Source organism: Notechis scutatus, chromosome 5 (assembly GCF_049901735.1).
Source record: "Notechis scutatus isolate UNSWTSFEM ecotype Mainland chromosome 5, rNotScu1.2, whole genome shotgun sequence".
NCBI lineage: Eukaryota > Metazoa > Chordata > Lepidosauria > Squamata > Elapidae > Notechis > Notechis scutatus.
This window is the reverse complement of record NC_142013.1, coordinates 73,188,938-73,202,141: the sequence shown is the minus strand read 5'-3', so window position 1 is coordinate 73,202,141 and position 13,204 is coordinate 73,188,938. Positions and strand designations below refer to the sequence as shown.

Genomic DNA, 13,204 nt, shown 5'->3' with positions numbered 1-13,204 from the left:
CATCTGAATTTTGACCACATGATCATGGGGATGCTGCAAAGGTTCTAACTGTGAAAAACAGTTATGTCACTTTTTCAGTGCCGTGGTAATTTTGAATGATCACTAAACCATTGTAAGTTGAGGACTACCTGTACTTTTAAAGATCCTTGTTATGTACTAAATTAAAAATAAATCTCTAGACCATGCTGCTAGCTACCCTCATTTCCTGTTCTGCATCTCTTCTTAAATACTTAACCTCTGCCAGCATTTCATTTTTCTCCCCCTAAAAAGCTGCTTGCAATGATGCATCTTATTCTTATCCACTCCTTAATTGCAGGCAATCAAGAACCTCCAGCTAAATCTTTATCTGTTTTCTTCCTTTTTTAAGAAAAAAGCACACTTTCACAATATTAGTTTCCTATCTGTTAAATTACATTAGTTTTACTAACCACTTTTAAAACCCACCATATGAGACATTTTAGCTGTTAATCACAAATTAAAATAGAAATATTGCACATGGAATACTAGTTTCATTAATACACTCTAAGTTCACCTCCTCCCTGTATTTTATCTGAGAACCCTGAGTAAAGAGGGGGGGGGGAATGATGATTAATTATGAGGCAACAATTGATTGCAAGCCAGAACTTTTACTTTTGCTGGTAGAAAAAAGGAGATCTCCTTCCAAGTAGTTTAAAATAACACAGTTCTTAAAAGTTAACTTAATCAATACCGCCATACATTAATGCGGAAAAATGCTAATGAAAAATAACCATATCAGTCAGATTAAAATCACAGATGAGATTCTTCATAATTCAAAGGAAGAAATACCTCAAGAATGTTTAAGATGAACCTACAGCCATCCTATCCCCAAAACACCTGATCTCAGAAGCTAAGAATGTCTGGGGTGCTTCTGTCTGTGTGCGAACATTTTTTTTAATCTTATCTGGAATCTGTTTTTAGATAGTATCAAGTGACAAAGGAAAGACATCAAGCAACATGCTTTAGTATTTCACCTAATATGTTGTTTAAGATGTAAAAAGGAGATCATGGGGAAAAACTAGTCTACTTGCTTCTAGAGGGACATTAATTAATTGTTTGTTTTGGATTGAGCTGTGGTATTCAGATAATTTGCTATATCCAAAGACCAGTACAGCTTTGGGGGCACAATGTAGTTTGAAGACCTTTCATACATGTTGACATACATGCTAAAGTGAATATTGATCTAAGTTCTCCCAAGTGAAAAATTAACCAATATTTATACACAAGTCTGTGAGGTGGATGCAGCTTAAAGACAATGATTGGCCTAAAGTCAATTTGATTGGTATTATGTTTCCAAAATTAAAAGAGATTTGAAAAGATACTCTTTGAACTCATAGGTCCTCATAGAGACTTGAGAAGTAGCAGCCAAAAATGAGGCAATACAATCAAAGCACAAGAGATAAACAGAAAAAAAGCCCAGTGATTACAAGGTAAGGAAAAAGATAAAGGACAATAAAACATAGTCCATACCCAATTCCTCATGATTGTTAGATGTGCTGAAAAAATATAATGGAACAGAGAATCTTTCCCTACAAGTCAAGAATCTCTAGTGGTAATTTCCTCTAATGGAAATATGTAGAGCATTTGTTTCCACTGGGGATAGTTTCAGCCCTCGATGGAAAAACTGCTCTGCTAGAATTAAAGCCCTGTCTTTAATTTATATTATTCTACTTCTGCTATGCATTCAAAGGAACCAAAAGAGTGTATTCAGAGTACTTTGCAAGTACATTCCATGATTTTGGGATTACTATCAAATCCTAATCTTTGAAGAGTTTTAGGCCATAGAGGTGAAACTCCCCAATCTTTTAATGAAAGCAGCAGGATGTTCAAAGTTCTTTTTGCACACAGGGAACCTATTTTCCTCTTTTTTTCAGGAAATACTTACAATACATCTGAAAGTGGGGAGGGCTGAGAGTGTTGCAAATACGAACTGCTCCTTTATTGTGGTTTGTCAATAGATATTTCACTGGATTTAGCTGTTTCTGTTTAACTTTGCATCACTTTTCACTTTTCATTTCTTCTCCTCTTCCCTTCTTTCTCTTCTCTTCTGCTGCCCCCAGGTACTGCCATGTTCACTATCCAGACTTTTTGTTTTTCTTGACAATTGTTAAGTTTGGGGGGTTATGTGGAAAATACTTGTCTCTTTGAATTCTAAACTCCCAAAGCACTTTAGCTTCTTCATTTTCTATTTATTTATTTATTTTATTTTATTTGCCGCACCAGTTCTTGCTTGCAGGCTAATGATATTTCTTGCAGATGTTCCAATGCATCATTATTGTTGCCATGCCATTGTTTGTAGTTAACTGCTTTGACAATATTTCCTCCACTGAGTTTCAACTAAGATCTTCTTCAGTCTCATGATATATTTCACTTCTAACATTGACTTCAATGTGCTTCATGTCAGTTTGTAGCCATCTTCTTCATCAAAACTCTTGATTTTATTTCTATATGGCATCTTGATTTCTTCAGTTTTCACCATTTCCGCCCTGCCTGTGGTAAGGGTGGCACATCTATCCAGAAAGCAACTTTTCTTCCAGTAATCCAGTAACTGCTGGCCTTGGTTGCTCAGGAACAGACCTCAGTCCTATTGCACATTTGTCACCAGACGTCCTGGAACGCCAACTCTACCTGTATCTTGTAAGCAATTGACAAATCAAATAAAATGTAAAAAAAAAAAAAAAAAAAGATCCTGGGTGACCCAGGTGACAACCTATCTAATATAGTCTTCTGTAAATTATCTCTCAAGATATAGTTTATGGTAAAGACAATCTTTGTCTGACTATTATGTCACACAAGTAGTCAATGCACACAAATTTAATAAATAACCAGACAATCCATGAGTCATTGGGTTATTGTTTCATATATATATTTCTTTACCTAAACAGATAAATAGGATGACCATGGGTGAGCAAAAAAGCAGTGAGAAATTGAATCTAACTTCCTGCTGGCTTCTAGGTTAACTTTGAAAAGCTAGCAGAGAGTATGAAAATCATGGATCACGTGACTGTGGTGGCACAGTGTTACTGTTGTGGCTATAACTTTGCCAATGCATCTGGCCCGAGCAACAATGTGCTGAGTTTTGAAACTTCAATCTCACAGGAATAATGAAGCTGGACACATTCTTTAAAGTAGCCCATTTGAGCTACTTTAATTCAAAAATTGTTGCCCTATAATGCACCATTTTGAAAGTTACAGGACAGTTTTAGTAGCATATAGATACAAACAAATCATAGACTTGGAAAGGACCTCAGACTCAGAGGTCCTTTACCACAAACAGCTGTTCACCACTGCAGTGTCTACTAGGCCATCTCTGATAAATGAAATTCCAACCTTTGAAGACCACCGAATGAAGTAAATAAATAATAATAATTTAAATAGAAGCAGGGAAATGGGAAGAAGAAAAGATATTATTTTTCTACTTATTTGTTAATTGTAATTAATAGTAATATAGATATTTATAAAAAAAAAAACACTTGAGGGAATAAATACAAAATGTGGGGAGTACACAGGATTTGATCGGTAGCACTCTTTAAACCAAACAGATCCCTTGAGGTGGGCTGGAGTGGCCACAGCATGACACTGGGGGAAAAATGCAGATGCTTCTGGAAATTGCTGACAGGTAGTAGATGTGATGGAATGTGAACTGCAGCAGCAGCAGCAGCAGAGAGAGTATTTTGCCAACTCACATCCTTCCCAGAAAGAGGACAGATTAAAAAGACTGCTCAGTCCTGAGATGGATGGTGAAGGGGGAAGAAGTTCAATGTAACCATATCCTAGAATCTCTTAGAATATGTCCCAATATTTAATCATTAAATGCAAAGAAATGAAAGACTGAACTCAATTGGGTCTCACTGTCTCCTCTCTGGGCTTTGGCCTAACATACTGTATGAGATCCCTGTAATTCTTTTGCTATAAGTCCAAAGTACTCTGTTTGTTTACACACATACAATTACAATTATTATAACAATATATTTAGGAGGAGGAAGGAGCACAGGTAGTCCTCGACTTATGACAATTGAGCACAAAATGTATGTTGCTAAGTGAGATATTAAGTTTTGCTCCATTTTATGACCTTTCTTGCCACAGTTGTTCAGTGAATCACTAAAGTTGTTAATTTAGTAACACAGTTATTAAGTGATTCTGGCTTCCCCATTGTCAACCTTGATCACATGATCATGGGGACACTGCAAGTATGAAAAAAATCAGTAAAAAAAAATTCAGTGCTGTTTTAATTTTGAACAGTCACTAAATGAACTGTTGTAAGTTTATTAGGCATGTTCATGGTCTTGAGTCATTTATAAAAATAACAAAGATGAGATAAATAAATAAACAAAGCTATTTTTCTTAGGCTGCTGAGCTTGTTTGTATTATTTTACAGCTATATAATTCTGTATAATATATGGTTAATAAATCTGTGTAATATATTATAAATTATTTCTTTATAAACAAAGATTTGCAAATAGTTTTCAGCTCACACCAGAGGCATTAGTTACATTACTTTTGCAGAAGCAAGCAACCAACAATGAAAACAAGAACAAAAGAGACTCTGCATGAGTTGTATGAATCCCTTTAACACTTGATTAGTGTTCAAAATATGCCTCAAAATGTGTCAGTATATAAGAGATCATGAATTGGAATAGACATGGTAACAGGTCAGCCAATGAGGACTGTTTGGTGACTCAGACAGCTCAGAGCCTGGGCTTAGCCAACTGATCTGTATATGTATGAGAGTTATCTTGCCTCTGTAATATCTTGCTTCTGTGTTTATATTGCTTCTGTGATTATGACTTTTGGATTCTTCTGGTTCTGACTTCTGCTGCATAGTATTGTATACACGCATCATACTGTATATTATTGTATATAAATAAGTTTCTTCCATAAATGAATCCTGCTGAATTATTTACATGTGTGCTGGTTGGCTTGCTGCAAATTCTGACAAAATGTAATTTAATATGGTCTAGATTCATCACACCATGTGGTCTCATTCTCTGCATCCTGATTTTTAAATATCAATAAATTGATAGAGAATACAAGATACAGACAGATAATACAAAAGCCAAGAAAGTGAGATTTTGAAAAAATAATCCTTTTTAAACTTTTCTTCATGAGATATATTGTACACTTGATCTGATTCACCTGAAACTGGCAGCAATAATGGATGCTAACTACAGGCAGTCCTCAGGTTACAACAGCAGTTGAGACTAGGATTGATGTTGCTAAATGATGCAGATGTAACACATTGCCTAATAATGACAATCCAGGCAGTTAAGTGAAAAGCAGTGGGAGTTCCAGATAAAAAGAGAGTGGGTGCTGCGGAGGGTTTAGGTGGGAGAGAGCCTGGGAGGCCTTGCATAGGGTTACATGAAGGTTGGGGAGGTGATGCTGTGGTTCTGGGCAGGAAGGCCAAGGGAAGGAAGACACAGGTTGGGACAAGGGAAGGAAAGCTGAGGAAAAGGAGAGCACAGTTCAGTGTAATGCAAGGAGACCAAGGAAAGGAGAACACAAGCCTGTGCAAGCCACAGGGAGGCTGAGCGAAGGAGGTACGGCAGAGCATGCAGGAGGAATGAAGGGGACTTCTAGAGCAACTCAAGACTTTCCTACTACCTTCCATTGATCTTGCTTGTGGAAAGCCAGCAGGGAAATTTGCAAATAGTGATCATATGACTGCATAATACTGCAACCATTTTAAATGTGAGCTGGTTGCCAAGGGCCTGAATCATAATCACAAGTCTGTAGGGGTACTGCAACAGTCAGAACTTCAAAAACCAGTGTTAAATAAATACATATATCTCTCAATATGTTAAACAAATAAGTATATTATTTCATATAAATAAAATTATTATACACATAAAATGAAACTCTTATTCGGTATGTTCCTGGTCTTGAGTTATTTCTAAAAACAACAAAGATAAATAAATGAATGAATAAATGAATGAATGAATAAACAAAGCTATTTTTTCTTAGGCTGCTGATGAGCTTATTGCAGTGCACTTATTGTAATGAATATGGCCATCTGAATTAATTACACCTCTGAAGCGCCACAACTTAAATCAGGGGATTTAAATCTTTCTGAATTGGCTGTAGCACTTTTTAATGTTTAGATATATTTAGAATACCACTTATACAAGTGAGAGCTGATTTATAAATTTAAACTGTAGGATATAGTTAGTATTGTTACATATTTGACAATGACCCTAATTTAATGGAATTTACTTCCAAGTTAAGATGTTGATGATCATAGTACAGAACAAATTCTATTTTATATCTAAGCAAAATTAGAGTTGTATAAATGAAGAATTTTAATAACTGGCCATGACAATGTGCAATGTGCATGCGGTATTAAAATTATCTACAACAGTGAACCATTCCATGTTAGCTAAATTAAGCAGTACAACTGGAGATCAATTTATTAATTAGAATGTAGAATTGCTGGAACCAATTTATTCATTTTTTATTTAATTCAGCCTTTCTATTCACATTATAAAGTCAATATCTGGCTTTTTTTATTTACTGTAAATATGTGTCAAATTCAAAAGCAAATGATTTTCATTATTATAGCAGTGACAGAAATCATCTGGTACTTAAAACTTAACATTCCTCATAAATGACTCAAGGACATAGAAAACGTTCCCACTACCTGATCAGAAGCATGTCATGTTTCCCACATAAATAACTGACCAAAAGTATTGGATAGTTGCAGAACTGCACCATTTTTCTACTTGTAAGGAATAACAAAGCACAAACACAGAGATATATGCTGTATATGCATAAAGAATAAACAAAATTAGTATATTTTATAGAAGAGTGCTGTAAGATGAATGGAAAAACAATACATGTGAAATCGTATGACTCATACGATTCATTTACATAATTATTTCAAGATCTGCCAAATTAATCATAATCACGTACATGAATTCTAAAAAATTATCTTACACTGATCTGAGATAAACCTATACAAATGAAGACACAAAACTATACACCTTCAATACACCTCAGTTCTATGTTACCAGATTTTGAGGACTTATAAGGTGTAATAAAAATATATATAAAAAAGAATAAATAAAACACCAGAAATGGAAAGCTCAGAAGCTGAGCTTTTATCTTCCTTAAAAGATAAGGAAAACAACAAATCTGTATCCGTTACTCTTTATTGTTATATAAAGAGAAGTTTATCTCAGATCACTTGTGCAGTTTTAAATCTCAGAAACCATATTTTCTGTTTTCAATTACATGAATCTAAAACTAAAATTGCATGAAATACTGTGGACAACTTCATTATCCAAATAATAACCACTCTAGTATGCAATGAAGTTCCACAAATGATACACCTTGTAACATTCGTTATTAAATTATTCTAATGCTGACCAATTATAACAAACAACAAAATATACCATCAAATAATATTAACACATTAAAGCTCCAATAAAAGATCAGGGTATTGCTGATCCTTTACTGTAACTAGTGGTCAGAATCTGGAGTACATGGATAATATAACCCCATTTCAGTAGACAGTATTAGTATTTGTTGATGACCTTTGGTGGAACTGGAGTGAAATGGTTAATATACCATGTATGGTATTATATGTGATAACCAGGCCCTTGATTTGCATCCAGCAGCACACTGACAATCAGTGTAGTTGTGCAGTAGGGATGTCACATGGGCACATTGAGGCATTCCCATCACACACTGTGTTCAGGACCACTTGAAGCTTTTCAGTTGTCTTCAGGGACAGCCCCATGCAGAACACTTTGCAATAGTCAAGTCACAAGGTAACTAAACCATGAGTGATTGAACAGCCTCTTGCTCCAGAAAGGAATGTTACAGGTAAACAAGATTAAGTTGTATAAAGGCCCACTTCAATATATCTGCCACCTGTTCTTTGAGCAGGAACTTTGTGTCCAAGAAGTTAGAGCTCCAATCTTGATGGGGAAATCCCCAGATCTGTGGACCCCGATAACCACAGACATTCAGTCGTTTAGTAGACTAAGTGAAAGCTGGTTTCTCCTCATCCAGACTTCAAACTCCCACATGCTGTGATAGTATCACTCGGCTGCTCAGATTTGAAAAGGTACAATTGGGTAACATCAATTGATATGTAACTATGAACCAACAGATTACTTCATCCAATGGCTTTGGGTCGAACCCTGTGCCACCCCACAAAGAAGGGGCTGAGAGGGCAAACTGTCCCCACTGTCAACACGAACTACAACTGCCCATGAAGGAAGGAATGGTACCATTGTAAATGGCCGTATGCTCCTCTGTTTATTAGAACTAGAACAGGTTAGGTGGCAGGATTTTATTTTTCTCTTTCCAGGCTTCTTTTCCATTCACATTCTTATCTGATTGCTTGGTCACACTTGAATACATGTCAGACTGAAAAAAATTCCATTACAGGTAGTCCTTAACTTACAACAATTGATCCCAACATTTATGTTGCTAAGAGAGAAATTTGTTAAGTGAGTTTTGCCCCATTTTACAACTTTTCTTGCCACATTTTAAAGCAAATTACTGCAGTTCTTAAATTAGTAATTTCATTGTTATAATTTGGTTTCCATATTGACTTTTGTTTGTCAGAAGGTTGCAAAAGTTGACCACATGACCTCGGGACACTGCAACCGTCATAAATATGAACCAGTTGTTAAGCATCTGGATGTAAATCATGTGACCATGAGGATGCTGCAATGGTCATAAGTGTGAAAAATGGTCATAAATGTGAAAAATGGTCATAAGTTACTTTTTTCAGTGCTGTTGTAACTTCTAATTGTCACTAAGCGAATTGTTGTTAAGTCAATCTTTATTAACGACATCATTTTCCAAGAACCAACATTTACTTTAGTGGTGGGATTCAATTTTTTTTTACTACTGGTTCTGCGGGCATGGCTTGGTGGACATGGCAGGGAAAGGATACTGTAAAATCTCCAGTCAGAGGTGGTATTAGCTGGTTCTCCAGACTACTCAAAATTTCTGCTACCGGTTCTCCAGAACTGGTCAGAACCTGCTGAATACCACGTCTGATTTACTTCCAATTCCTTGACTATAGGGAAGATAGATAAAAGCATTGTTGATAGTCCCATATGAATATTCATAATACCTGGCACAGGAAAGACTGAGAAGGCATAACCCTTAAAAATAACCTGAAAGGTTTACACAAAGAAAAGCTTACAATTGTTGACTATCATGTAAAATAGAAAGTATCAATAGAAATTACTTCAAGGAAAATTTCTTAAGGGTTAATGGAGTTTCAACGATGGACCCAACTGTTTAGATAAGTGGTAAATTTTCTTTCCCTTGGATATATACAGTAAGAAATTGGACTTACAGGTGTATGCAAGGAATGTATCTTAAGGCCCATAAGAAAAGAGAAGATGCTAGACCACATTAGATCATAGTCACTGAAAAATACACTCTTCATAATAATACTTTCTTTATTTCTAATAGATTCTAGTTGTACGAAAAATATTTCAAGTTCAAAACAGCATCTTTCAATGTACCAATCTGGGGGGAAACCTTCATATATTCCAAGCATTTATTTTGAGTAGGATAAAATTTCACTTTTTTTTCCTGATATTAGAACCAAAACTTGACATTTTCTAGTAGCAACATTTTGAGTTTTTAAATTAAAAAAAAAAAAAAAACTCGAAACAAGCCAACCTATATGCTGCAAGGTTTTGTTTTTTTTGGGGGAGGGGGAGAATTCCACGAGCCTAGTTCTGATATTGGAACATAATGCTTGATTTGATTTAAATGTGATTGTTTCCACAGAAGATATAGTCAACTTCTATTACTGTATTATGAGCCCTGCATAATACAGTATTTTGTGCAGGGCTGTTTTCTTCCAACATGGAGCAAAAAGCCTTCTATTTTTTTTCCCAAGCCACTGTGTCAAAATATATATATATTTGCAGAATCTACAACTTTAAAACTTGCTACAACTTTAAAAGCACAACTACAATGACATGGGAAAATACCCAAACAAAGCTGAATGCCATACATGTAAGTACTCGCGAAAACTTAAGAAAACACACACACACACACACATATATATATATACACACACACATACATACATACATACACACGCATATATATAAGAAAATATATATATACTTAAGAATATATATATATATATATATATATATATACACACACACACACATATACATATATACACACATATACATATATATACATATATATATATACATACCCTGTTTCTCCCCCAATAGGAAGTCCCAGTATGTTTTATAGGCATGAAATGAAATTAAGCCCCTCCCCCCAAATTAAGGCCTATATTAAAACATGCGAAATGGGGGGGAATGGTGGGGGAGGGCTTGCTGTTAGGAAGTACTTTTGTTGCACACCCGGATATGGTGCTGCCTGCGTTGACCCCGATATGAAGTGCCCCACCAACACCGAGGTCAACATCCAAGCCATCGCTGCCCGCCCGCCCGAAGATGCAAGGGGAGGGATTAAGTCACCCCCGAAAAGACAGCCTAGCCATTTTTCGGGGCTCAAAAAAAAATAAGACCCGGCCCTATTATATGAGAAACACGGTGTATGTATGTATGTGTGGTATTCAGCTTTGTTCGGGTATTTTCCCACGTCATTACAGTTGTGCTTTTAAAGTTGTAGCAACGTTTCAGCAGAATCTCATCTGCCATCATCAGGCTTCTGTATAGCTCTGTGTGTGTGTGTGTGTGTGTGTTTGTGTGTATGTGTGTTCCAGTATAACTCTGGAACACCTCGAGCAATTTCAACCAAATGTGGTACACAGATGACTTACCGTCTGGAAAAAAATACTGTGGGGTAAGACACCCCAAGATGTGTTATGGGTGTCTTACCCCCACAGTATAACACATCTTGGTGTGTGTGTGTGTGTGTCTGTGTGTGTCTCTCTGTGTGTGTCTGTATGTTTCAGCATAACTCTGGAATGCCTGGGCCACTGAAATGAAAAGGAATGAATATATCTATAGTGTCAAATCACAGTACTTTTGACAGTGATAGTGTGCATTTTTGATTTAAGTTCTGTTAAGATACTCCCTATTGTGCCTTAAAATGGCTTCTACTGTACAGCACAGTGGAGTTGCCATGGTAACGGCTTCACAGTACTCCACAAGGGGGCTCCCTCTGGTAAGGGGGATTGGTTCTTAAAACAAGCAAACAAACAAACAAACACCCTAGGCCCTCAGCTTCAAGCAAAGAGGGCAACTTGTCAGGGAAGGTGTCTGCTAATGCAGATAATCACCTTAAAGACTGTAGAATTTTTCCAAGGCTGTTGGCCAGGGCAATTAGGTCTCTAATTCTCACCACAGTGGTTGAGGTAACAGGGCCAGGCCCAAATGTCTTTTTCTTACATTTACTTTATTGTATTCCATAATAATATATTCCATTGCTGTAACGATGCCTCAAAGGAAACGTCAGGCAATTGGCCAAGTGCAATCAAAGGTTATAAAAATGAAACACCAGGGTAAACAAGAAACTGCTGAGGAGAGGAATAGAAGACTTGCAACGCTGCGCGAGAGAGCTGCTACATCCAGAACCTCAGAGATAGTACAACAGCATGAGGCCCAACTAAAGGATAAGAGAGATAGAGCTGACAGTACAACAGCGTGAGTCCCGGGATAATTGGGATAAATAAATACCTGGGCAACACTAGGTTATCAGCTAGTATGCAGTAAATACGGCAATGGTGTAGCTTAAAGAAATGCTGTCATAAAATTAAATAAAATCCAAACTAGCAAAGATTAGTTATATATTTCCATCTAGCAACTAAGACATTTTATACTGAAACCAATACGTTGCAAAATCCCTTATCCTGTTAAGAAAAAAAATATGTTGACATCAAGCCAAGTAATAACTTCTTACACCGGACTCAAGGACAAGATTTTAAATACTTCTGGCTCAGTGCACAGGATGTATTAAATAGCTTATTTACGGGAAACCGGATAATACAATTTAGACCCTTGCATTTTAAAGGAAGATAACATTAAGATACATTATTTCTAAGTCACATTCCAGCAATATTTCATATTTTTTCACAAAATTTTAGTATATATGCTTTTGCCATATATCCGATATATTTTTAATCTGAACATAGAAAATAATGTTATTGCCTATTTTTCCAATAATTACTTGGGTATGGAATTGGATCGTATTAATCTAATAAATGTCATTTAAAACTATAGTTCATGGTCATCATATTTTACCATATGTTATGAAATTACCTTGCACTCCATTAATCTTTGGATTAATCTTAAACAGTTCCAAGACAAGAAAAACAGGAGTGGTTATGTTTTTTAAAGATAGATTCTGTTAAACTTTTAATATTTAACCATTTTAGCATCAAAATATTCTACTGCTGTTACAGATCATATTACAACTTTCACGTTTCTTATGAATTGATAGAACATTTAACATTTATGAAACAAATATAATTCTTCATATCCTATAGAACGGTCCACCATCATGACTTCTTCAACATCTGAACTTCATCTCATACTTTTTTGTGTAGAGTTACTGTCAGGAACAAGAAATCAGGTCCACATGTGAAGTTTCAATTAAACTGATTTATCACTAATCATGCCTCTGCACAAGAATCTAGTCAGTATTTACTTAGCGTTAACTTGGAATTAGACAAGTGTCAATGGAATTCAAGATGGGTTTGATTTAGTGTTTGTGGTCATGCAGTAACTCTAGGCTGATACCTCTTCCAACTCTGCCCCCAGGTTTTGTCACCTTCTCCTAGTACTGACTAAATTTTACTATGTTATTTTTAATTGATAATTTATCAAACATTTCCAATGCCTAACAATTAACTATTTAATTGGCAACATTGAATTGTAGTTTTCTTTTACTGTTTAACCCTGTATTCTCTCTATAAAATGTGTAATATTCCTAATTTTTCTGAAAATGTATTTTAGTCTGTCAACCTCGCAAATATATTTTTCAATAAGTCCATCAAAGAAACAAGAAAGTGTCTTTATGAAGTCAGTGAACCAGTAGTAGTGTCATCGTCCAGTGGTCTCTGCCCATTTATTATATCCAGCATAAGGGTCAGGGTTAGGGTTCTGGTCCCATCAATTAAACAATGTCATCTTGCATCTATGTTTCTTCTACTGCAGAGCCTGAGATCAGGTTGGCCCGGACCCTGCTGGTCTTTTAGAAAGCATTAAAAAACTATTTGCCC

General features: G+C 35.9%; 1 protein-coding gene across 4 annotated transcripts in view; it reads right to left on the bottom strand.

Annotated features, from left to right (window-relative positions):
• ARHGAP6 (Rho GTPase activating protein 6) overlaps nt 1-13,204 on the bottom strand; it is a 253,848-nt gene that overhangs the window by 75,487 nt on the left and 165,157 nt on the right. The window lies entirely within an intron of this gene.